At 40.0% G+C, this 24345-nt stretch overlaps 1 protein-coding gene across 12 annotated transcripts in view; it reads left to right on the top strand.

The window, feature by feature from the left end:
• The window catches only part of ATXN2 (ataxin 2), a 134690-nt gene that overhangs the window by 7292 nt on the left and 103053 nt on the right, over positions 1 to 24345 (top strand). The window lies entirely within an intron of this gene.

The following is a 24345-nucleotide window of genomic DNA, read 5'->3' as shown; positions in this document are numbered from 1 at the left end:
ATGCGGGATCTTCATTGTGGCATATGGGATCTTTAGTTGTGACATGCATATGGGGTCTAGTTCCCTGACCAGGGATGGAACCTGGGCCCCCAGCACTGGGAGCGCGGAGTCTTAGCCACCGGACCACGAGGGAAGTCCCAGTTTTAGTTTTAAAGAAAGAAAAGGCTGGTTTTGAATCAAATCGTGCATTCTTCTTTTGGGACTCATAAACATTTTTTGTGGACCTTGTGTAGTTACCTCTTTTTCATTCCTGAAACACACTTGAAAATCAGGTAGAGAAAAAACTCAAGGTTGAAGCTTGTGCAGATTACAGAAAGGGGAGCGCTTTGGGGCCTTTTTCACTTTATACGTGATTTCTGCTTAGCTTGTTTTTTTGATTTACAGATTGCCAGGAAGTAGAAAGGTAAAACTTTTAGGGGCAAACATACTGGTAGCGATGAGAAGTAATAATAGTATGATAGAAAGTTAAGAGATGGGAAAATTATAAAAAAACACACAAGAGCTCAAAAGTTTACCATCAAAGGCTATAAGTGTATAGCTCCATGCCTTAGTAGACCCCAGAGGCATTACTATTTTATGGCATAATATGTTTAATTGATGTGCTCATAATGGTGACTCGTAAGACAAGGTTAAATTGTTTTTCACATCTTTCAAAGAAGTAATTTTTCAAAGGTTAGGTGATAACCCCTTAGTAAATTGTAAAATCACTTTGGTGGGTCATGACAGGCATTTTTAGAAAAAATGAAAAAAATAGAAGATATTACAGTGCATTGCATTTTAAGGATAAGAGTTGTTTTAAGGAAATTCTGTAATGTATACATACTGTGTTGCAATTTAAACTGTAATTTTTCATTGGTGTAGTCAAAGTCACTGATTTAGGGGCACCGAGATACAGTAAAAGGATTGAGAAGGGTTTTGCAGTTTTTTTCTACTCTATGGTTGCCAGTTTTAGCAAATAAAAATACAGGATGCCCAGTTAAACTTGCATTTTTTTTTTTTTTTAAGTATAGTTGATTTACAATGTTGTGTTAGTTCCGGGTGTATGGCACAGTGATTCAGACGTATATATTCTTTTTCAGATTCTTTTCCCTTATAGGTTATTACAGAATATTGAGTATAGTTCCCGGTGCTGTACAGTTGGTCCTTTTTGGTTATCTATTTTATATATAATAGTGTATATAGGTTAAAACTTGCAAACTCGTAATTTATTACCCCTTCCCCCCAACTTGCATTTCTGAGAAACGATGACTGATTTTTTGGTATAAATAGGTCCCAAATTGCATGGAACAAAATTATTATTTATCTGAATTTCAAATTTGACTGGGTATCCTTTATTTTATCTGGTAACCCCAGACTGGGCTAGAATTGGGATTCACCCCCTGGTGACTAAAATTTAAGCTCTGTGAGGGCAGGAACTTGATTTTGTTCACGATTGTATCCCAGTCTCCTGGAACAGTGCTTGGCACTTAGTAAGTGGTCAGATGTTTGAGTGAATGAATGGGCAAGTTACAACTCTCAGGCTCAGTTTCTGTACTTATTAAAAGGGGGAAATAATACGTTCTTTAAAAAGTGAGATACTAAATTTTTATTACACGTCATTCTTGACACATATTCAGCTCTGAGTATTTTATTTGTTTTGGTGCACCACGCGGCTTGCGGGATCTTAGTCCTCTGACCAGGGATCGAGCCTGGGACCTTGGCAGTGAAAGCACGCAGTCGTAACCACTGGACCGCCAGGGAATTCCCTCAGTGTTTTAGAATTATACAGATCTGGAGTTGGAGGTGGCTCTGGTGAGTATTTACTTCTCATTCTCTTTACTGATGAGGAAACTAAGGCCACAGAGATTATTTGCCAAAGTTCTCCCATCATCATTGGCTGCATAGCTGGCTTTGGAATCTTGTTCCCTCTTCTTTGTAATATGTTTCTTAAGACTTATTTTCAAAATTTGATACTCATTTAGTAATCTAAGAAAAGATCCACCTATCCAGAAAAAAATTTTCTAAGTATTTCAATTAACGAAGGGTCTACTCTGCTATTTTTTTAAAAATTTATTTATTTATTTATTTTTGGCTGTGTTGGGTCTTCGTTGCTGCACGCGGGCTTTCTCTAGTTGCGGTGAGCTGGGGCCACTCCTCGTTGCAGTGCGCAGTCTTCTCACTGCGGTGGTTCTCTTGTTGTGGAGCACGGGCTCTAGGCACTCAGGCTTCAGTAGATATGGCATGAGGGCTCAGTAGTTGCGGCACTCAGGCTCAGTAGTTGTGTCTCATGGGCTCCAGAGCACAGGCTCAGTAGCTGTGGTGCGTGGGCCTAGCCGTTTTGAGGCATGTGGGATCTTCCTGGACCAGGGCTCACACCCATGTCCCCTGCATTGGCAGGCAGATTCCTAACCACTGTGCCACCAGGAAAGTCCCCTACTCTGCTGTTTTTTGTTTTCTGTCACATTTAAGTGGAAGAGTGTCTCTTTAGTCTTTTTAACTTAGGAACTTGAATCCAAAATGAAGTTCCTCTGTTTCTACCAGGCATTGCTTTCCTCTCTGACTATCTTTTCTTAATCTTTAACCTAGCTGGCAAATAGGTTTCACTTTATCTGGTAATTATGATTGATTGTTGTGTTGTTTGGAGGATTCTGAGATTTCATGTTGTTTGAAGGATTCTGAGATTTCGTCTGGCTTTAGAGAAGAGATGTAGATAGAGAAGGGGGTGGGTTGAGGGATTTGCCCGAGGGATTTGCTGACTGTAGCTTAGCAAACTTTCTGATTGGTCTCTTTATGCCTAGATACTTCCTGTATACTCTACAGCCGTAAGAATCCTCCCCCCCACCCCGCCCCTGGCAAAAAAAAAATCTCCCCCAAACATCTTTCAATGTGTACTGTTTCTATTAAGAACCTTTTAGTGGCTCGCGTTACTAGCTGAATCACATCGAGACTGTTCATGAATAGGTTTAGTCAAGTCCCTCCACGGACTGTGCATACTGTATTCTCCAGAGTAAATCAAATTATGTCAATCTAGTTATCTTGTTCTCTTAAGCATAGGTTTTTGAAGGCTTAGCACAGATCTTTTCTTGCACAGTCTCTCACCATATTTACCCTAGGAAAATGGGATTCTTCCTCTGCCCCTGTAATATTTGGCAAGTATCATCCCTGTGGCATTCAATGTACAGTGTCTTTTTCCCCCCCATAAATTTATTATTTATTTATTTATTTATTTTGGCTGTGTTGGGTTTTTGTTGCTGCGCGCGGGCTTTCTCTCGTAGCTGTGAGAGGGGGCTACTCTTCATTTCGGTGCAGGGCTTCTTATTGCGGTGGCTTCTCTTGTTGCAGAGCACGGCCTCTAGGTGCGTGGGCTTCAGTAGTTGTGGCACGCGGGCTCAGTAGTTGTGGCTCACGGGCTCTAGAGCGCAGGCTCAGTAGTTGTGGCATACGGGCTTAGATGCTCCGCGGCATGTGGGATCTTCCCGGACCAGGGCTCGAACCCGTGTCCCCTGCATTAGGCAGGCGAATTCTTAACCACTGCGCCACCAGGGAAGTCCCTCCAATGTACAGTGTCTTGCATTTAAGTGCAGCAGCTCCTCCGCTTACAAACTTTCTCCTTAGGATGAACTCTGAGACTAGGAGCAGAGCTACCCCACAGATCAAAGCGGGTTCATCCCACCGACAGATGGCCTCTTTTTGTTTTGTTTTTTCCTTTTTAGGGGTGGTTTATTGTCATTTTGCAGTCAACCATTTTTGTCATTTTAAAATTATGTGTTTACTGTGTTTGAGTTTAGTTTATCGTTGTTAAAGCTGTCATTTTCAAAAAGTGCAGCAGCCGTGAGTACTGAGAGTGCCAGTCGGAAGAAACAACTTAATTATGGTAGAAATGAGAGATTTTTAAAAACTATAAGTAGTAGGAAAATGATGGCTTGGGATGGGACGAATTATTCTGAAGGACAGAGAGCACAAAGTACCATGCACATCTAGTCAGTAATAATCAGCAAAAGATAAGGAGAATTAGTGGACGAAATGGAAAAACCTGGAAGTTTGCAGCTAGTGGTGTTAATTTGGGAGAAGGCTAAAGTAGTTAAAATGCTATCGCTGAAATTTTTGTCAAGACCTGCAAACAGCACTAAAGGTTCACAGTACTTTGAAAAAAGAGTCTAAGGCATCTCCAGTGACATTGGCAAAGATTATTAAGAGGTTGCCTTTTGGGAGAAGATGCCAGATAGAATGTTCATATATTGGGTCTGTAAGCGTTCAAACTTCCTCCTGTCCATTTTGGACTTAGGATCACATGGATGTACAGAGGAAACTTTAAAAATTTCATTGTTCAGTGTGCCGTGATTTAGCTTAAATTGCTAAACAGTTACTGTGACAGATTGTATTTTAATTAGACGTATTGAAATATAATTTACAAAAAGTAAAGTTTAGCCTTTTTATTGTATAGTTCTTGAGTTTTGAAAAACGTACAGTCTTATACCACCACCACCACAATCAGAGTATCATCCCATAAATTTTCCTTGTGCCTCTTCAGTCAGTCCCCTTTCTCCAAACCTGGTAATCACCGATCTGTTTCCTAACATTATAGTTTTGTTTTTTCTAGAATGTCATATACATGGTATTATACAGTATACAGCCTTTTGTGTTTGACTTCTCTCATGTAACATAATGCTTTGAGATTCATTCATGTTACTGCATGTTAACAGTTTCTTTTTTTCTTGCTGAGTAGTATTCCATTGTGTGCGTGTACAATGTTTATCAATGTACAATGATGCACTTTTAAGTTGTTAGCAGTTTTGGGCTATTATGAATAATACTGCTGTGAATATTGATGTACAGGTTTTGTGTGGTCATAACAATTTCATTTCTCTTGATTAAATACCTAGAAATGGAATTGCTATGTTGTATGGCAAATGTTTATTTAATTTTAAAAATAATTGCGAAACTGTTTGCTAAAGTAACTGATTTCTAATTGCTCTAATTTCTTGGCAACACTTAGTTTATGCTAGTTTTTAATTTTAGCCGTTCTAGTGGCTGTGCAGTGTTATTTCATTGTGGTTTGAATCTGCATTTCCTTATGCCTAATGATATTGAACATATTTTCATGTGCTTGTTTGCCATTTGTTGATCATCTTTGTTGATGAGAAACTATCAGTATTTGGGATCTAACTTGTTTGAAAGTAAAGGAGCTTCTGTATTTGCATTGCCTGCCTTCTAGATTTAGAACATCTTGAGGACAGGGACGAGTGCTTTGTACCACTTTGTATACTTAGTAAGTGGTAAATTCTTTATTAACTGCATGAGCACTGGTCTCATTATTAAGCAGACGAGTTTACCCTGCCAAGGAAAAGTTGTCATCTCAAATGGAACATGGCATTTATTTTATAGGCATACCATAGTTAAACTTTTTGAGTACCTCCTGTTTGCCAGGCTCTGGGGACACAGTGGTGAACAAGGCAGATGAGGTCTCTCCCTTCCTGGAGCTTACGTACTAGTAGGGGAGACAAGGCAGAAAGTTCACACCTTTGCTTCCCCTTATTACTAACGCTTAGCATGCTTCTATCTTACACAATATGGCAAGTCTTTTAGATGAAGGGGGAAAACTTACTGCTTTATCAGAAGATAGGTCCTCTTATGAGAGTAGTCTAGTATGTTGCTAAGGTTCTTATTCCTTTCAGTGCTTTTGGGATAGCCACTCACTAGTCACAGAAATCAGTATGTTTGAGAAGCCTCCTGGTCTAAGCTTGTGAAAGCTGACTAGGGTCATAATTGAAAGGGAGAGGGAAAACTGTATTTGAGTGGACCCACCATGAGCTTGTTCTGCTAGGGCATATACATACATTTTACATATATATAATATGTATACTTTCATTCTCATTTGATTATCACACATTCCTGTTAGATAATCTGTTGCCCCATCGCATTTTACCCATGAGGAAGCTAAGGCCCAGAGACGCTAAGTGACCTGTTTTAACTTTACTCAGCTAGAAAGTGGCAGAGATGGAATGACTTACTATTGTTGTATTTAGGATCTCTGAGAAGGTGTATGCGAGTGAGAATAGAAGAAAGCTGGAGATGGATTTAAGGAATGTTACAATTAGTTTCTTACTTTAATTGACCAGAAACCTGAGTCACTAGCTTCCCTGGGTGATGGAATGTAAGTCAACAGGCTCCTTAGGATGAAAAGTGGAAAAGAAAATGAGGAATTTGCATTTGTGACAGATAAGGAATTTAGTTATTCATAGTCTGCAAATGTTATATAGGGAGTCTGCATTAGTTTTAACCCAATCTAAAAGGTTAGAGAATAAATGAGAGTTCTTATTTATTGTTAACACCTTTTTCCCTGTGTAAAACATGTTAGAAAAAAACTAGCATTTCTGAGCCAAGTGGAAGCCATTTTTCTGAAGAAAAAAAGTTTAGATATGTATGTATGATGTGAAAACAGTTTATGGAGAGCTTTCTGTTTATATAATGATGGTTACCATTTATTTTGTGCCTGTTAAGTTTCAGGAACTGTGCCAAGTGCATTACTTATATAACCTTTAATCCTTACAACAGCCCAGCCTGTCAGGTTGGTAGTGCCATATCCATTTTAAAGATGAGGGAATGGCACTTCAGAGAAATTAAGGAACCTTGCCCAGGGTCAAAGGGCTAGGAAGCGATGAAGCTGAGATTCTAACACTGTAAGACTTCAGAGCTTTTGCTTTTTAGTAACTGTGCTCCACTGCTTCTAGTTAAGCTCTGTGGCAAAACAAAAGCAGATAAAAATCAATGAAGAAAACAATTCAGTCATTATTGTGAGCCATAAAATGGCTTCCACTACCCATGCCTTAATCCTGGCAGTTCTATTTATAAATGAATCTGGTTCCAAAAGCTTAAGATTTTTATTTTAAAATTTGTAAACAATGTTATAAATGGTGGCTAGTTTTCTGCACCTATTTTATCAGATAGTTGTTACCCGTAATTAATTTGAACTAAGTAGCGTACTGTATTGTGGGTTAAGAAGGCATTTTTGGCTTGATCTAAGAATTCCAACACCACTTAATGATGTTTCTGTAGGAGAATTAGAGTGCTAGAACCCACTTCTCCACTCTCCCTGTCTTAGTCAAGCTGGAGGCTATATAGCCCTGGGGCTAGAAAAACACACTGAATAAGACTTCAGCAGCACACATTAGTCCTCCAAAGAGAAGGGATTAAATCGTTGAAGAAATGATTCCTATATTTTGTGGCTTTAGGGAGGTTCCTGGCTATGCTGCAGTTATTTCTGTGGGCCAGTCAATCATGTTAGGCAATCATGCATTTTATTCTTTTTTTAAAAAAAAATATTTATTTATTTATTTATTTATTATTTTGGCCGTGCTGGGTCTTAGTTGCGGCATGTGGACTCTTAGTTGCAGCATGTGGGATCTAGTTCCCTGACCAGGGATCGTTCCTGGTCCCCCTGCATTGGGAGTGCAGAGTCTCACACACTGGGCCACCAGGGAAGTCCCCATTTTATTCTTTTTTTTTTTTTTTTTTGCGGTACGCGGGCCTCTCACTGTTGTGACCTCTCCCATTGCGGAGCACAGGCTCCGGACGCGTAGGCTCAGCGGCCATGGCTCACGGGCCTAGCCGCTCCGTGGCATGGGGATCTTCCCGGACCGGGGCATGAACCCGTGTCCCCTGCATCGGCAGGCGGACTCTCAACCACTGTACCACCAGGGAAGCCCCCCATTTTATTCTTAATTTTTGCAGCACATTAATTTTGCCCACCTGTTTAACCTAGCCTTCCTTTTGCTGTTAGATTTAGACTCTACTTTTTTTTGGTAACCCCTCTGCTCAGAAATCATCCTATTCCCAAGCCTAAGGTCCTTTTCACTCTCAAGGCTTTCCATGATCTAACCCAGGGGTGGCAAATGTCTTCTGTAAGGAGCCAAATAATAAATCTTTTAGGCCTTGCAGGCCACATGTAGTTTTTTTGCATATTCTTCTATTTAAAAAAAAACAAAAACTTTTTAAATGTAAAAAGCATTCTTAGCTCTGAGCCATATAAAAACAGGCCACAGGACCATGGACATTTGCCAACCCCATTTTATCTTTCCGGTCATGTTTTCCATCAACTCTTCAGAACATGACCTCCATTTAAATCAGCATGGTCTCCTTTTCTCATTGCCTCTGCAGGTATCAAACTCAGCCTCTACTGCCTGCCTGCCTACTCTTCCATCAGTATTCTCCTTTTCCACATCCTCATACTTATCCTCTAAGATCTAGTTCAAATCTTCCATGAAGCTAATTCTCATTTATTTTTCTTTTTATTAACTCTTGGTAGAACTTAGCTTGTCCCGTATGTTAGCTTATTTGAGAACATGTTCCATGTTTTTTCATAGCAGCTTGCTATAAACTACAAGAATAAAAAGATTCACATTTTCCCTCAAACAATTTTCTGGTGAATGTCTGAAGTTACTATTTCTTTTCACAAGACAGTGTTCCTTCTATGTGGCATCCTATACTCCTCCCCCAAATCTGAATTTTAGAATTGGAAGCTTGCATTTGAGATCATCATGACTCATCCTCTTTATTTTGGACAGGAGCAGGAACTTTAAATGACTTGTCCAGAGTCACACACAATTTATGTAGCACCCTAGGCCTTTTCTTACTTAGTGGCTTACAGCAGGTTATTTCACTTGTGCTTGAGTTTCTTCCTCTGTGAAATGGGGGTGATGAGGATTAAATGAATTTTATGTGTAAATTGCTTAAATCAATGCTTGGCACGTGGTAAGTGCTCAGTAACTTTCAGCTGTTACTGTTAGCATGTTTGAAAATCAGTAAAGGGCTTCCCTGGTGGCGCAGTGGTTAAGAATCTGCCTGCCTAATGCAGGGGACACGGGTTCGATCCCTGGTCCAGGAAGATGCCACATGCTGCGGAGCAACTCGGCCTGTGCCCCTCAACTACTGAGCCTGCGCTCTAGAACCCGTGGGCCACAACTACTGGAGCCCATGCGCCTAGAGCCCGTGCTCCACAACAAGAGGAGCCACTGCAGTGAGAAGCCTGTGCACTGCAACGAAGAGTAGCCCCCGCTCGCCACAACTAGAGAAAAGCCCGCACGCAGCAATGAAGACCCAATGCAGCGAAAAATAAATTAGTTTAAAAAAAGAAAATCAGTAAAAAACTACCTGAGCAAATTAAGGCTGAAAACTGTTTGTTGATGGGTTTGGGGTAATGCTTTATTAGTAGACACAGTTTAGCATTTTGTTGAGCTTGTGTGCATACTGTTGATTAATTCAGTAAACATTTGAAGCTATCAGAATGGGATAGTTAAAAGATGAATGAAGGGCTTCCCTGGTGGCGCAGTGGTTGAGAGTCTGCCTGCCGATGCAGGGGACACGGGTTCGTGCCCCGGTCCTGGAGGATCCCATATGCCGCAGAGCGGCTAGGCCCATGAGCCATGGCCGCTGAGCCTGCCGTCTGGAGCCTGTGCTCCGCAATGGGAGAGGCCACAACAGTGAGAGGCCCGCGTACCGCAAAAAAAAAAAAAAAAAAAAAAAAAAAAAAAAAGATGAATGAAGCATCTCTGCTTCCAAGTTAACCAGTGAGTGTAGTGGGGGAGGGCAGGATGCAGGTAGTATAAACTGGTAGCACTGAGAAGCGACTGCTTTGGGTGGGTGGTGAAGAAAGTGATGAGTATTGACATGGATCTTAAGAAATGATAAGCAGTTTCCAGTGAGGCCATGGAAGAGAAGAGGAAGTTCCAGGCAGGAAAAAGTTTGTGCCAAATTACAGAGATGCTTGTAAACATGGTTGTGGGTTGAAAAATTTGGTTCACAGTGTGGTAGAAGAATTGGAGGAAGTAAGTATTGAAAGCAGGGAGACAGATTTGGAAGCCCTTGTAGTTAGAGAAGAAACGAAGTGAGCTTGAAATAAATGCTAAAGAGAATTTTTTTAATAAGAATTTTTTAATAGAAAATTTCAACATAGATAAAAATAGAACAGTTTAATGAGCCTATGTATCTGTCACTCAGTTTTAGCCGTTACCAGTGAGTGATTCATCTTGTTTCCCCTTATTCCCCTCTTCCCCATTATCGCTTGTAGTCTTTTGAAGGGGAGTGAAGTTGTTTTGAGGCCCTAGGAAAGATTAATGACCAGTGGGTAAAACCACTGGGAGAGAGAGTAGAGTTCACTATAAGGAAGCACTCTTGGTGTATTAGAGGGGATGGATGCTTTGGAAGGTATATAGCACCTACTCCTGGAGAAGCTCAAAGAGAGGGCTGGAACTGCACTGTCCAGTATGGTAGCCACTATCCATCCACATCTGGCTGTTTACATTAAAAAATATTTTTTTAATGTGGCCTGCATTTTAAATTTGATTAATTTATTTTTGGCTGCACCACACGGCATGCAGGATCTTAGTTCCCCCACCAGGGATCCAACCTGTGACCCCTGCAGTGGAAGCGTGGAGTCTTAACCACTGGACCTCCAGGGAAGTCCTGCTATTTACATTTAGAATTAAGTTAATTAAAATTCAAAAAAAATCAGCTCCTCAGTCACACTAGCCATATTTCAAGTGCTCAGCCACCACATATGCCTAGTGGCTACCATATTGGGTGGCATGGATATAGAACTTTTTTTTTTTTTTTTTTTTTTTGCGGTACGCGGGCCTCTCACTGTTGTGGCCTCGCCCGTTGCAGAGCACAGGCTCCGGACGCGTAGGCTCAGCGGCCATGGCTCACGGGCCCAGCCGCTCCGTGGCATGTGGGATCTTCCCGGACCGGGGCACGAACCCGTGTCTCCTGCATCGGCAGGCAGACTCTCAACCACTGCGCCACCAGGGAAGCCCCTAGAACTTTTTTTTTTTTTATTCATTATAGAAAGTTCTGTTGGACAGCACTGGACTTGAGCACCCATGGTTCCTTTTTATCCAAGTCTTCTGGAGCTTTTGGTATGTCTAGGTCGGATGTAATTGTGTATGACTTTATGGCCAAGCCCCCTTATCCCTTCCTCGAAGTAAAACTTCATTTGAAGAGTTGTCCCTGCCCCTCCCTGCACAATTCTAGTGTGTGCTGTAATATGAGGAAAGTAATTGTATTAGCTAACAATTATTAAGCAGTTAATAATGTGCCAGGCATTGTTCTTAAGCCAAGTTGTCTATATGGAATATCATTTAATTTTCACAACCTAATGAGAAGGTATTATTTATTTATTTATTTATTTATTTATTGAGAACATACTATTTTTGTCACCATTTTGTAGATCTTGAAATTAAGGCACAAAGAGCTGAAGTCATGAGGTTAAGGTCACAGAGCTAGGAAGTGATAGGGCCAGAATTTGAACCCAAGGAGTTTGCAGCAAACTGAAATAAGTTTTTGTGGGGATGGTTCTTGAAACATTGATTCTAGATGATTATGTGGCTGCATTAATTTGGTGGTTGTTCTGTGTGAATTTAGTGTTGCCAGCCCTCAGTTTGCTAAAAAAAACTCTAGCTTTTTACTATGTTTGGGTTGTCATGACGTGCTCCCTACTGCCATCTTGTTTGACTCATCTTTTCAGTGAGGAAGTAGTTATTCAATAAGTATTAGTTATAGAATTTCCCTTTCTAATGAAAAGACTGAAATGGGAAGAACAAAATGACTCACCTAATTGAGTTAATTTTAAGAACTGGAATTAGATTTCTAGTTTTTAGTTAATTGTCCTTTCTCATGACAGCTGTAGTTTTTCTGTACTATAAAGAGAAATTGAATTAGTCAATATTTGTCATAATTCACATAAATTATACTATATACTTATTCAACAATTCAGAGTTCTTACTTTGTGCCAGGCTCTGTTCTTAAGCCTTGGGCACTCAGTGGTGAATGAGACAGAAGTGTTTGCCCTCATGAGGTATATATTCTGGAGGTGAGGGATGGACAGAGACAGAAAGAAAATAAAGGAACATGTAATAAACAAAATTTCAGGTTTTTTTTTTTTTTTGGTGGTACGCGGGCCTCTCACTGTTGTGGCCTCTCCCGTTGCGGAGCACAGGCTCCGGACGCGCAAGGCTCAGCGGCCATGGCTCACGGACCCAACCACTCCGCGGCATGTGGGATCTTCCCAGACCGGGACACGAACCCATGTCCCCTGCATTGGCAGGCGGACTCTCAACCACTGCGCCACCAGGGAAGCCCAAAATTTCAGTTATTAAGTGCTGTAATATACTAAGTATTAGTTACTTAAGTACTAAAACAGAGTGATATAATAGTAGCTGGGGAACTACTTTTGATGGGTTGGTCTGGGTAAGCCTCTCAGAGGAGGTGACGTCTAAGTAACAAGAAACAATCAGCTATGTGAATATTTGGGCGAACAACATTATTACAACTCTTCTGGAAGGGAGTTTGAGGTATGTAGTATTCTTACTGTGCCGAAGAGTATCGGTTGTATCCATACAAGTAGTCTGGTTCTAGAAATGTGGATCCATGAAGTATTTTGACTGTGTACATTTGTCACCCAGGCTTGTTCAAATAGTTGTAGAAAATGGTGAATGACATGTATAGGTGCCGTGTTGAAAAGTGGTGATGAATGACCAGAATGGTGAAAAATGAAAAAGTAAACAGTTTTTCAATTACATTGTCTGTTGGCAGTAACAGTAGAAATTGCATATGTTCACCCCACCCACTCCTGGCCCCACCACAAATTTTGAAACAATAATGCAAGGGAATTTTATTCTTAGATTATTTAATGTGTTGCAGTTATCAGGTGTGCTCTTGGATTGTTTATATATATTTTTTATTTGATAATTCCAGTGGTGAATGAGACAGGTAAAGTATACATATGAAAACATGTTTTTAATTTTCTGTCCTAGACATAACCGTTGAAGTGTAAGCAGCCTGAAGGCAAGGCTGTGTTCATCTTGCTTAGTCAGTAAATATCTGTTAAATGTAAAGTTTTAAAAAGCCACAATTTTTGAGTGCTTCCTCTGTGCCAGACTGTTTTAAAATTTTAGAACCTTAATGAGGTATAATTGACACACAGTAAATCCCACATTTTAAAGAGTACAACATAAGTTGTAATAAATTTTGACCAAATGAATGTGTACCTTTTGCATATTATTTGATCCTCAACAACCTTGTGACCTTTCTTATTATTTCCATTTTACAGATAAGCAGACTGGGGGCCACAGTGGTTAAGTAATAACCTTTCTGGGGTCACATTAAGTGGCTGAGCCGAGATTTGAAATAGAGTTGTCTGAAAAGTGGCCCTTTGCGTTTCAGCACGCTCTCTGTTTTTAAGCACTGCACTCTGGCGTCCTAGGGCTTTCGGTTTCCCTTAGTCAGGGAATGTCTGAAATCTTTATAATTTATCCACAGTCCCTTCTTACTTGCTTCTTTTGCTCTCAGTGTATTGATGTTGTCCTTTGCAGCAAAAAGGAGTTTCAAATCTCGATCTCAAGCCCCGTTTATCTGTTTTTTCATCTGTTGTTTGTGCTTTTAGTGTCATATCTAAGAATCCGTTGCCAAATCCATGGAAGATTTATTCTCATGTTTTTTGCCTTAAGGATTTTATAGTTTTAGCTCTTACGTTTACATCTTTAATCCATTTTGAGTTAATTTTTATATATGATATGCAGTAGGGGTCCAGATACATTCTTTTGCAGGTGGATATCCGGTTGTCCCAGCACTATTTGTGAAAATACTAATCTTTCCCCATTGAATTGTCCCGGCACTTTTCTCAAAAATCAGTTGACGATAAAGGTAAGAGTTTAGTTCTGGACAGTTAATGCTATTTCATTGATCTGTATGTCTGTCCTTATGCCATTACCATACTCTCTTGATTACTCTAGCCTCCCTAGATTATTTTGAAGCAATTCCTGACATCATGACATCTCTTCTGTAAATATTTCAGTATAGTATCTAAGAGAATGGAAACCATTATCACATTTTAAAAAATTAACATTAATTCCTTAGTATTTTTTAATGTCCCATTAGTTCAGGTTTTCCCTTTTTTGTCTCTTAAAAGAAAAACAAGGGCTTCCCTGGTGGCGCAGTGGTTGTGAGTCTGCCTGCCGATGCAGGGGACACGGATTTGTGCCCTAGTCCGGGAGGATCCCACGTGCCGCGGAGTGGCTGGGCCCGTGAGCCATGGCCGCTGAGCCTGCGCGTCCGGAGCCTGTGCTCCGCAGCGGGAGAGGCCACAACAGTGAGAGGCCCGCGTACCGGGGTGGGGAGGGAAAAAAAAGAAAAACAAAACTACTTTACTGAGGTATAATTAACACAGTAAAATTCACCAATTTTAAGTGTATAATATAATGAATTTTTAACATCACATTTATTTGGTTATAATTTACATACCATCAATTTCAATTTTTTTAATACTATATTTATTTATTTTTGGCTGTGTTTGGGTCTTCGTTGCGGTGTGTGGGCTTCTCACTGCAGTGGCTTCTCGTTGCAGAGCATGGGCTCTAGGCGCGCAGGCTACAGAAATTGCAGCATTGCAGGCTCAGTAGTTGCAGCACGTGGGCTCTAGAGCGCAGGCTCAGTAGTTGTGGCGCACGGGCTTAGTTGACCTGTGGCATGTGGGGTCTTCCTAGACCAAGGATCGAACCTGTGTCCCCTGCATTGGCAGGTGGATTCTTAACCACTGCACCACCAGGGAAGTCCCTCAATTTTTTTTTTAAGTTTTAGGGTTTCTTTGGACCTGCCTTTAGTTTGGAGGGGGTGTGTGGCAGGTTTTTTGAGGTATAGTTTACATACAGTAAACTCATCCTGTTTAGTGTAAAGTTCTTTTAGTTTTGACAAATGTGTATAGTCATGTTGTCAATAACACAATTAAGATATACTACTCTATAAAGTTCCCTCTTGTGCCTTTATATTAATTAAATCCCCTCCCTTGACCCTCAGCCCTTAGAATCATTGATCTGATTTCTACATCTGTATTGCCTTTCCAGAATGTCATGTAGATAGAATCATGGATTATGTAGCTTTTGGTGTCTGGCTTCTGCTTAGTCAATAAGCACAATGCTTTTGAAATTCATCCATGTTGTGTGTAGCATGTATCAGTAATTTGTAACTTTATAACGAAGAAGTATTCTATTGTTAAGGATATGCTATCACAGTTCGTGTATTCATTCACTAGGTAGTAGACATTTGGGTTGTTTTCAGTTTTTGGTTATTATGAATAAACTAGCTACTAACATTCATATTCATTCCTGTTGTATAATTACCTAGGAATGAGATTGCTGGGTTTTAAAAGTATGTTAAACTTTATAACAGACTGCCAAACTCTTTTCCAAAATGGCTGTACTATTTTCCATTTCCACCAGCAGTGTATGAGAGTTTCAGCTTCTTGGTATCCTCACTAGCAGTTGGTATTGTCAGTCTTTAATTTTACCCAATAAATCTTATTTGGTTAAATGACTGTATAAGCCTTTTTTGTCTATTTATTGGGCTATTTGTCTTTTTTTTAAATAAATAAATAAATATTTATTTATTTATTTATGGCTGCGTTGGGTCTTTGTTACTGCATACGGGCTTTCTCTAGTTGTGGAGAGCGGGGGCTACTCTTCGTTGCGGTGCATGGGCTTCTTATTGCGGTGGCTTCTCTTGATGCAGAGCATGGGCTCTAGGCGCACTGGCTTTGGTACTTGTGGCTCGTGGGCTCTAGAGCACAGACTCAGTAGTTGTGGCGCACAGGCTTAGTTGCTCCGCGGCATGTGGGATCTTCCCGGACCAGGGATTGAACTCGTGACCCCTGCATTGGCAGGCGGATTCTTAACCACTGTGTCACCAGGGAAGTCTGGGCTATTTGTCTTATTAATAAGCTGTTTGTATAGTCTGGGTAGAAGTGCATTATCAGACATATTTTGCAAATACTTCCTTGTCTGGGGATTGGCTTTTTATTTGCTTAACAGTGTCTTTTAAAAATTCTTTATTGGAGTATAGGTTTTGTTTTTTTTAATACCGATAACATACATTTCACCATCCTAACCATTTTTTAAAAAAATATATATATTTATTTATTTATTTGGCTGCATCACGTCTTAGTTGCGGCACTCGGGATCTTCATTGCTGCATGGGGGATCTTTTAGTTGTGGCATGTGGGATCTTTAGTTGTGGCGTGCAAACTCTTAGTTTTGGCATGTGGGATCTAGTTCCCTGCCCAGGGATTGAACCCAGGCCCTCTGCATTGGGAGTGTGGAGTCTTAGCCACTCTACCACCAGGGAAGTACCCCGGAGTATAGTTGATTTACAGTGTTGTGTTAGTGTCAGGTGTACAGCGAAGTGAATCAGTTATATTGAATACATATACATATATCCACTCTTTTTTAGATTCTTTTCCCATGTAGGCCATTATTTAACAGTGTCTTTAAAAGCACAGAATATTTTAAAATTTGATGAAGTCTGATGTGTCAGTTTTTTGCTTTTATGGTTTATATTTTTTCTGTCTTCTCTGAAACCTTGGCCTAACCCGAGACCATAAAGGTTTACAACTACCATATGATCCAGCAGTTCCACTTCTAGGCATTTATCCAAAGAAAATGAAAACACTTGAAAAGATATATGTACCACACGGTCATTGCAGCATTATTTACAATAGCCAAGATAAGGAAACAGTCTAAGTGAAATATATGTATACAATGGAATATTACTCAGTCATGAAAGAGAACGAAATGTTGCTGTTTGCAGCAACATGGATGGACCTCAAGAGTGTATTGCTAAGTGCAGTAAGTCAGACACAGAAAGACAGATATTGTAGGATCTCTTATATATGTGGTTATCTTTAAAAAAACAAACTAAAAAACCAAGCTCATAGATACAGAGAGCAGATTGATGATGGCCATAGGCGGGGGGTGGGAGAAATTTTTTTTTTTAAGTTTTATTTAAACCTTTTATGATTAGGTCATTGATCCATTTCGAGTTAGCCTTGCTAAGCTTTCTTCTAGTAGGGTTTTTTTGGTAGATTCTCTGCATAATAATCATGTTGTCTTTTATTAAAGACAGTTTTCCTTCTTCTTGTCCAAACATTGTGCCTTTTATTTCTTTTTCTTACATAATTACGTAAGCTAGAACCTCCAGTTCGAGTGTCTCATCATTTTATTTTCCTTTTACAATTTCTAATGAGGGCTCACATGAGGTTCACAAGTTGTTTGCTATGTCTCAGGTCTATTTTAATCTACAGTTTACCTTACCTCTTCATCATTTTATGCAGGGTGCTTTTGATTTAGTGGTCATTACAAAGTCCTTGTCTTTCTGGAACTTGCTCATAGTATTGTCATCAAACGTACATTAGTAAAATACCTTGATTTTTTTTTTCCCCCAATAGGTGGATCAACCTCAATTGAATTGCATTGTGAAACCTAAAAATAATTAAATGAGAGCAAGAGTACTTTCATGACATTTCTCAATTATGTGTATGTTAAACTTTCGTGGAAAGTATATAGTGCTAGTAAGTTTCTTGTAGAAGTACTAGTTTGTGTAAAATAGCAGTAGACTTTATTTTTTTATTTTTATTTTTTAAATTAATTTATTTAGGCTGCGCTGGGTCTTCATTGTGGCGCTCGGGCATCTCCAGTTGCAGTGCAACGGCTGCAGAGTGTGTAGGCTTAGTTGCGGTATTGTGGGATCTTAGTTCCCCGACCAGGGATTGAACCTGAGGCCCCTGCATTGGGAGTGCAGAGTCTTAACCACTGGACCACAAGGGAAATCCCCAGTAGACTTTATTTTTAGATTGCACTTATTGACATTGCAGCCACATTTCTTCAGTTCAGAGGTCAGCAAATTCTGCTTGTAATGACCCAGATATTTTAGGCTTTATGAGCCGTGTAACTTCTCTGTTGCATATTGTTCTTGGCTTTTTTTTTTTTTTTTTTTTAACGCTTTAAGAACTTAAAACCATATTCACTCAAAGCCCAGACAAAAACAGGTTTGTGGGGGCTTCCCTGGTGGCGCAGTGGTTGAGAGTCTACCTGCCAATGCAGGGGACATAGGTTCGTGCCCCGGTCCGGGAGGATCCCACATGCCGTGGAGCTGCTAGGCCCGTGAGCCATGGCCGCTGAGCCTGCGTGTCCAGAGCCTGTGCTCTGCAACGCGAGAGGCCGCAACGGTGAGAGAACCGCGTACCGCAAAAACAAAACAAAACAAAAACAGGTTTGTGGGCTGTAGTTTGCTGATGCTTGATTTAGAGAATTATTACAGATGGTCCCTGACTTAGGACGGTGTGAAAGCAATAAGTGTTCAGTAGACACCCTACTTCGAATTTTGAATTTTGATCTTTTCCCAGGTTAGCTTTATGTGGTACGATACTCTCATGTTGTTGGTCAGTGGCAGCGAGTTGCAGCCACACGATTACGAGTGGTAAGCACTTACAACCATTCTGTACCCATATAATCACTGGTTTTCACTTTCAGGACAGTGTTCAGTAAGTTACATGAGATTTTCAACACTTTATTATAAAATAGGCTTTGTGTTAGATGGTTGTGTCCAACTGTAGACTAATACAAGTGCTCTGAGCACATTTAAGGTAGGCTAGGCTAAGCTGTCATGATCGGTAGGTTAGGTATATGCATGTATTTTCGACTTTCAGCTTACACCATGGGTTTATCAGGACATAATCCCATCATTAGTTGAGGAAGATCTTTACTTTGAAAGCTTTCATGTTCATTTTTTTCTTTCTTCTTTGACTGGGCTTGTTAATTCATTAGCTATTTATTGTGTATATCATATGTAGGCACAGTTCCTCTGTGCTAATTTTGGTAGATGGTAGAAAGATGGACAAGATCCTGTCTCCCAGTCTTGGTTATTTAAAAGCTTTCATTTCATCCAAGAGCTCCTGACCAAGGCCACAAATGGGTTTTGAAATCCCAGAGTTTCTTTGGCTACGTGATGTGCCTTTTGGGATGGCATCTGCTCTGATACCTCCTAATTTTCTCAAAGGCATTGGCTGCTGACCACACGGTTTTCTCTAATGTGGGGCTGTGACTCCCTGAAGGAGCCATCATTATCTGCTTTGCACAAAAGCACCGTGTTGTCAGGTGATGACCCTGAGTAGTGGGCGTATGATAGGTTCACTGGTAACTATAATGCAGAGCAGATTATGCTAAATTCCAGTCTAGAGAGTTGAAGAGAGCACCATGTATTTGATTGGGATGGCATAATCCAAGGAAGGCTTCTTGAAAAGGTGGCATTTAAGGCTGGGCAAGTTTTTTTATTACAAAAATTTAAAGATATTTTAGACAATAAAGTAGATAGAAGTTAATGAATCATTCACAGTTCCTAATTTTAAAAAAATTTGTTTATAAATAACTTTAGAGTTACAGAAAAGTTGCAACAATTGTACAAAGAATTCTTCTGTACCCTTCACCTATGTTCTTCAAGGAACTTTTCACTCCATTTTTTCATTTTCTCTCTCGTTAAAATTAATATATACATATGTAATTATATAAAATTTAAATAGTTTTATTAAACATGTAAGAGACATGGTGCCCCTTAGTTCTAAATACTTCAGAGTGTATTTCCTAATAACAAGGATATTCTCTTACAAAACCACAGTACAATTGTCAAAATAAGGAAATTAATATTGTGCCAAATTATTATCAACCTTATTCACATTCTACTAATTGGTCCTTTACAGACCCCTGCCCCCGCAAAAAAAATCTGGTCTAAGAACCAATTCACGTTTTTATGTTACATTCAGTTGTCGTGTCTTGTTGGTCTCCTTTAACCTGAAGTAGTTCCTTAGTCTTTCGTGATTTGACACTTGGATATTGCAGGTTATTTTGTAGAATGTCCCTCAGCTAGGGTTTGTCTGATGTTTTCTCATGATTAGATTCAGTTTATACATTTTTGTCGAGAATACTGCAGAAGTGATGCATGTGTTCTCATTGCCTGAGAGGAGGTGAATGATGTACATTTATCCTATTGCTCATGCTGTTAACTTTGGTCACTTGATTAGGATGGTGCTGGGCTCCTTGTCTATAAAGTTATTTTTCACTTTGTCATTAATCAGTATCTTGTGACGAGTTGCTTTGTGATTATGTAAATATCCTGTTTCTACTTTACTAGATTAGCATCCATTGGTGATTTTTGCCTGAAAGTTATTACTGTGGTGATTACCAAATGGTATCCTAATTCCATCATTCCTTCTACATTTATTAGTTGGAGTTCACTTGTCAGGTTGATAGTATGACAAGGAAATGGAGCATGAGGCAACTCTCTAGGTGAAGGAGCAGGGCTCTGGGTCAGGATGGTACAGATAATTTCTGTGAAGAGTTCATCTCCAGTGGCCCAGGACTTATGTGAAAATGGCACACAGAGTCCAGCTGGAATGCCTCTTCTTCCTGATGAATTGACCTTTTTATCATTATAAAATGTCCCTCTTTATCTCTAGTGATATTTTTTGTTGTTTTAAAGCCTATGTTGTCTGATATTAGTATACCCACTCTAGCTTTCTTGTTTGCATGCTGTCTTTTTCCATCTTTTTACTTTCAATCTATTTATATCTTTCAGTCTAAAGTATCTCTTTTATAGACAGTTTGTAGTTGGATCTTCTTTTTTTTTTTTTTTAAATCAAGTAAGCCTATGTTAAGCAATGATTTTACCAATTTACTATTAGTTGCCTTTGACCACAGTCTGCACTGTTTTTGAGAGCACCCTTAGGCATGAACTTCTCTACGCACTGTTGCAAATGAATTTCATTTGGAGCTTACCTTTTTTTTTTTTTTTTTTTTTTTTGCGGTACGCAGGCTTCTCACTGTTGTGGCCTCTCCCGTTGCGGATCACAGGCTCTGGATCCGCAGGCTCAGTGGCCATGGCTCACGGGCCTAGCCGCTCCGCGGCATGTGGGATCTTCCCGGACCGGGGCACGAACCCGTGTCCTCTGCATCAGCAGGCGGACTCTCAACCACTGCACCACCAGGGAAGCCCTGGAGCTTCCCTTATTTAAAAAAATTTATTTTTTTTTGTTTGTTTGTTTGTTTATGGCCCCTTTGTGGCTTATGGGATCTTAGTTCCCCGACCAGGGATCGAACCCGGGCCCTTGGCAGTGAAAGTGCAGAGTCCTAACCACTGGACTGCCATGGGATTCTCTATTTTTTTTAATTGTGGTAAAATATACATAACGCGAAAGTTACTGTTTTAACCATTTTTAAATGTGCGGTTCACTGTCATTAAGTACATTCGAGTTGTTGTAATACTACCACCTCTATTAAGTTCTAAAACATTTTCACCCCCAAAGGAAGCCCTATACACATTAAGCATTTGCTTCTAATTCCAACAGTCCCCCAGCCCCTGGGATCTACCATTCTACTTTCTATTTCTATGAATTTGAGTACTCTGTGTATCTTACGTAAGTAGAATCATGTAATAGTTGTCCTTTTGTGTATGTCTTATTTCACTTTGCATGTCTTCAAGGTTCATTCATGTTGTAGCATGTATCAGAACTTCATTTAAGACTGAATAATATTCCATTGTATGGATGGTACCACATTGTGTTCATACATTCGTCAGTGGACATTTGGTTTTTTCCCACCTTTTGCCTTTTGTGAATAAAGCTGCTATGAACATTGGTGTACAAATATATGTTAAAATCTCTGCTTCCAATTATTTTGGGTATACATTCAGAAGTGAGATTTCTGGATCATATGGTAATCCTATGTTTAGTTTTTTGAGGAACTGCCATACTGTTTTCCACAGTAGCTGCACAGTTTTGCATTCCTAGAAACAGTGTACAAGAGTTCCAGTTTCTCCCCATTTTTGTCAACACTTGTTATTTTCTGTTTATAATAGCCATTGTTTGTTTATAATAGCCATCGTAGCTCATTGTGGTTTTGATTTGAATTTTTCTAGTTACTAGTGTGATTTGAGCATCTTTTCACGTGCTTATTGGCCAACTGTATAAACTTCTTTGGAGAAATGTCTATTCAAGTCTTTTGCCCATTTTTGAACTGAGTTGTATGTTTTTTTTGTTTTTTATTTTTATTTATTTTTTTTTTGCGGTATGCGGGCCTCTCACTGTTGTGGCCTCTCCCGTTGTGGAGCACAGGCTCCGGACACGCAGGCTCAGCGGCCATGGCTCACGGGCCCAGCCCCTCTGCGGCATGTGGGATCTTCCCTGACCGGGGCACGAACCCGCGTCCCCTGCATCGGCAGGCGGACTCTCAACCACTGCACCACCAGGGAAGCCCTGTATGTTTTTTTTGATGTCGAGTTGTAGGAGTTCTTTATGTATTCTAGATATTAACCCGTTATGAGATATATGCAGGTATTTTCTACTGTTCTGTGGGTTGTCTTTTTACACTCTGATACTGTTTTTTTGCACAAAAGTTTTTAATTTTGATGAAATCCTTTTTATACATATTTTTTCTTATGTTGTATGCCTTTGGTGTCACAGTTAATAAATATTGCCGAATTCGAGGCCATGAAGATTTTCCCTTTTTTTTCCCCTTAGAGTTTCATAGTTTTAGCTCTTAGCTCTTAAATTTAGGTCCTTGGCTCCTTTTTTTGGGGGGGTTGCTGCGTTGGGTCTTAGCTGTGGCAGGTGGGATCTTTCATTGCAGCGTGCAGGCTTCTCTCTAATTGTGGTGCATGGGCTACATTGCCCCACGGCATGTGGGATCTTAGTTCCCTGACAAGGGCTCAAACCCACGTCCCCTGCGTTGGATGGTGGATTCTTAACCACTGGACCACCAGGGAAGTCCCCAGAATCATTTGTTGAAGAGACCTTCCTTTGAATGATCTTGACCCTCTTGTTAATAATTAATTGCCCGTAAATATGAGGGTTTATTTCTGGGCTCTGTATTCTATGCCATTGGTTTTTATGTCTATCCTTAGGCCAGGACCACACTCTTTCAATTACTGTAGCTTTGTGATGAGTTTTGAAATTTGGAAGCCACACTTTGCTTTTGATTTTTGTGTATCTTTAAATGTTACAATAATTTTTCCTGCACATTTTGTTTTCTTCACATGCCATTATTTGTTGAAGGAACTGTCATCTCTTAAGTGAAATTTACCACATTCTGGATTTAACGGACTTGTAACCTCATGGTATCAGTTAATTTACTCTTCTACCCAATGTTCCCTGTAAATTGGTAGATCTATACACTTGATTAAATCCAGGCTTCCATTGTGTCATATCCGAAGGCTTTTTTTTTTTTGACTTAAGGAAATTGTAAAAAGCAAGAAGAATGATGTAATGAACCTCTGCACACCCATCACCTGGCTTCAGCAGTTACCAACTCATGCCAGTCTTTTTTCATTTATAACCCCATCTATTTTCTCCTTCCTGTATTATTTTGAAGCAGTATGAACTCTGTATTATTATTTTTGTAAATTTCTTTATATTAATTTGACTGGCATTTTGAATCACATTTTAACCTCATGTTCAGTGGTTATTGGAAATTTAGAATCCTGGATATTGTTGTTTTGCTAAATCTGATCTGTCACATTATCGGTATATTTAGGACTAGGATATGACCTTAGCTTTTTTTGAGTCTTTTTTTTGTTGTTTTTTACTGTATGAAATATTAGAATGCTTTTCCTGAAATACTAAAGGAAAAGAGTAAAAGTCAAGCATAGTCTGAGTGGATCCAAAAAAGAAAAAAACAAGAATGAATGTGGGCGTTACCAGTTTCAGAGAATGTTACTATGGTGTGCTAACATTCCCTTTGGGTGTCCACCCACCTGGTAGATCAGTGGAAATCAGTGGTTACTATACTGATTTTGTACCACTTTGATACCACTCTGAGTCTTTTATTTTCCTTACTGACCAGTTTGTTTTACTAAGTAAACTGGATTGTTGAAATAATTGCTCTTTATTAGTCAAAGATACAACTGTACAATCAATAAAAAAATAATGTGACTTCTGTAACGGAGTTTTATGTTTTAAATTTTTTTGCGGGCCTCTCACTGTTGTGGCCTCTCCCGTCGCGGAGCACAGGCTCCAGACGCGCAGGCTCAGCGGCCATGGCTCACGGGCCTAGCCGCTCCGTAGCATGTGGGATCTTCCCAGACCGGGGCACGAACCCGTGTCCCCTGCATCAGCAGGCGGACTCTGAACCACTGCACCACCAGGGAAGCCCATGTTTTAAATTCTTTTAAATAGCATTGTGGGGATGCTGCATAAATTTAAGGGCACTTAATTCGTGTCATTTGTTTAAGTCTTTTAACTGTGGCATCACCGCAACCACTAGGATAAGATAAAATGGCAAGACTTAGCCATTTTATAGTCTTTGATGGGACTTCCCTGGTGGTCCAGTGGCTAAGACTCCACGCTCCTCATGCAGGGGGCCAGGGTTCAATCTCTGGTCAGGGAACTAGATCCCACATGCCGCAAGTAAGAGTTCGCATGCTGCAACTAAAGATCCCACATGCGGCAACAAAGATCCCGCACGCCACAACTAAGACCCAGTGCAGCCAAACAAACAA

Source organism: Mesoplodon mirus (assembly GCF_964341445.2).
Source record: "Mesoplodon mirus genome assembly, chromosome: 13".
NCBI classification, from domain to species: domain Eukaryota; kingdom Metazoa; phylum Chordata; class Mammalia; order Artiodactyla; family Ziphiidae; genus Mesoplodon; species Mesoplodon mirus.
This window is presented reverse-complemented; position numbering and strand designations above follow the sequence as displayed.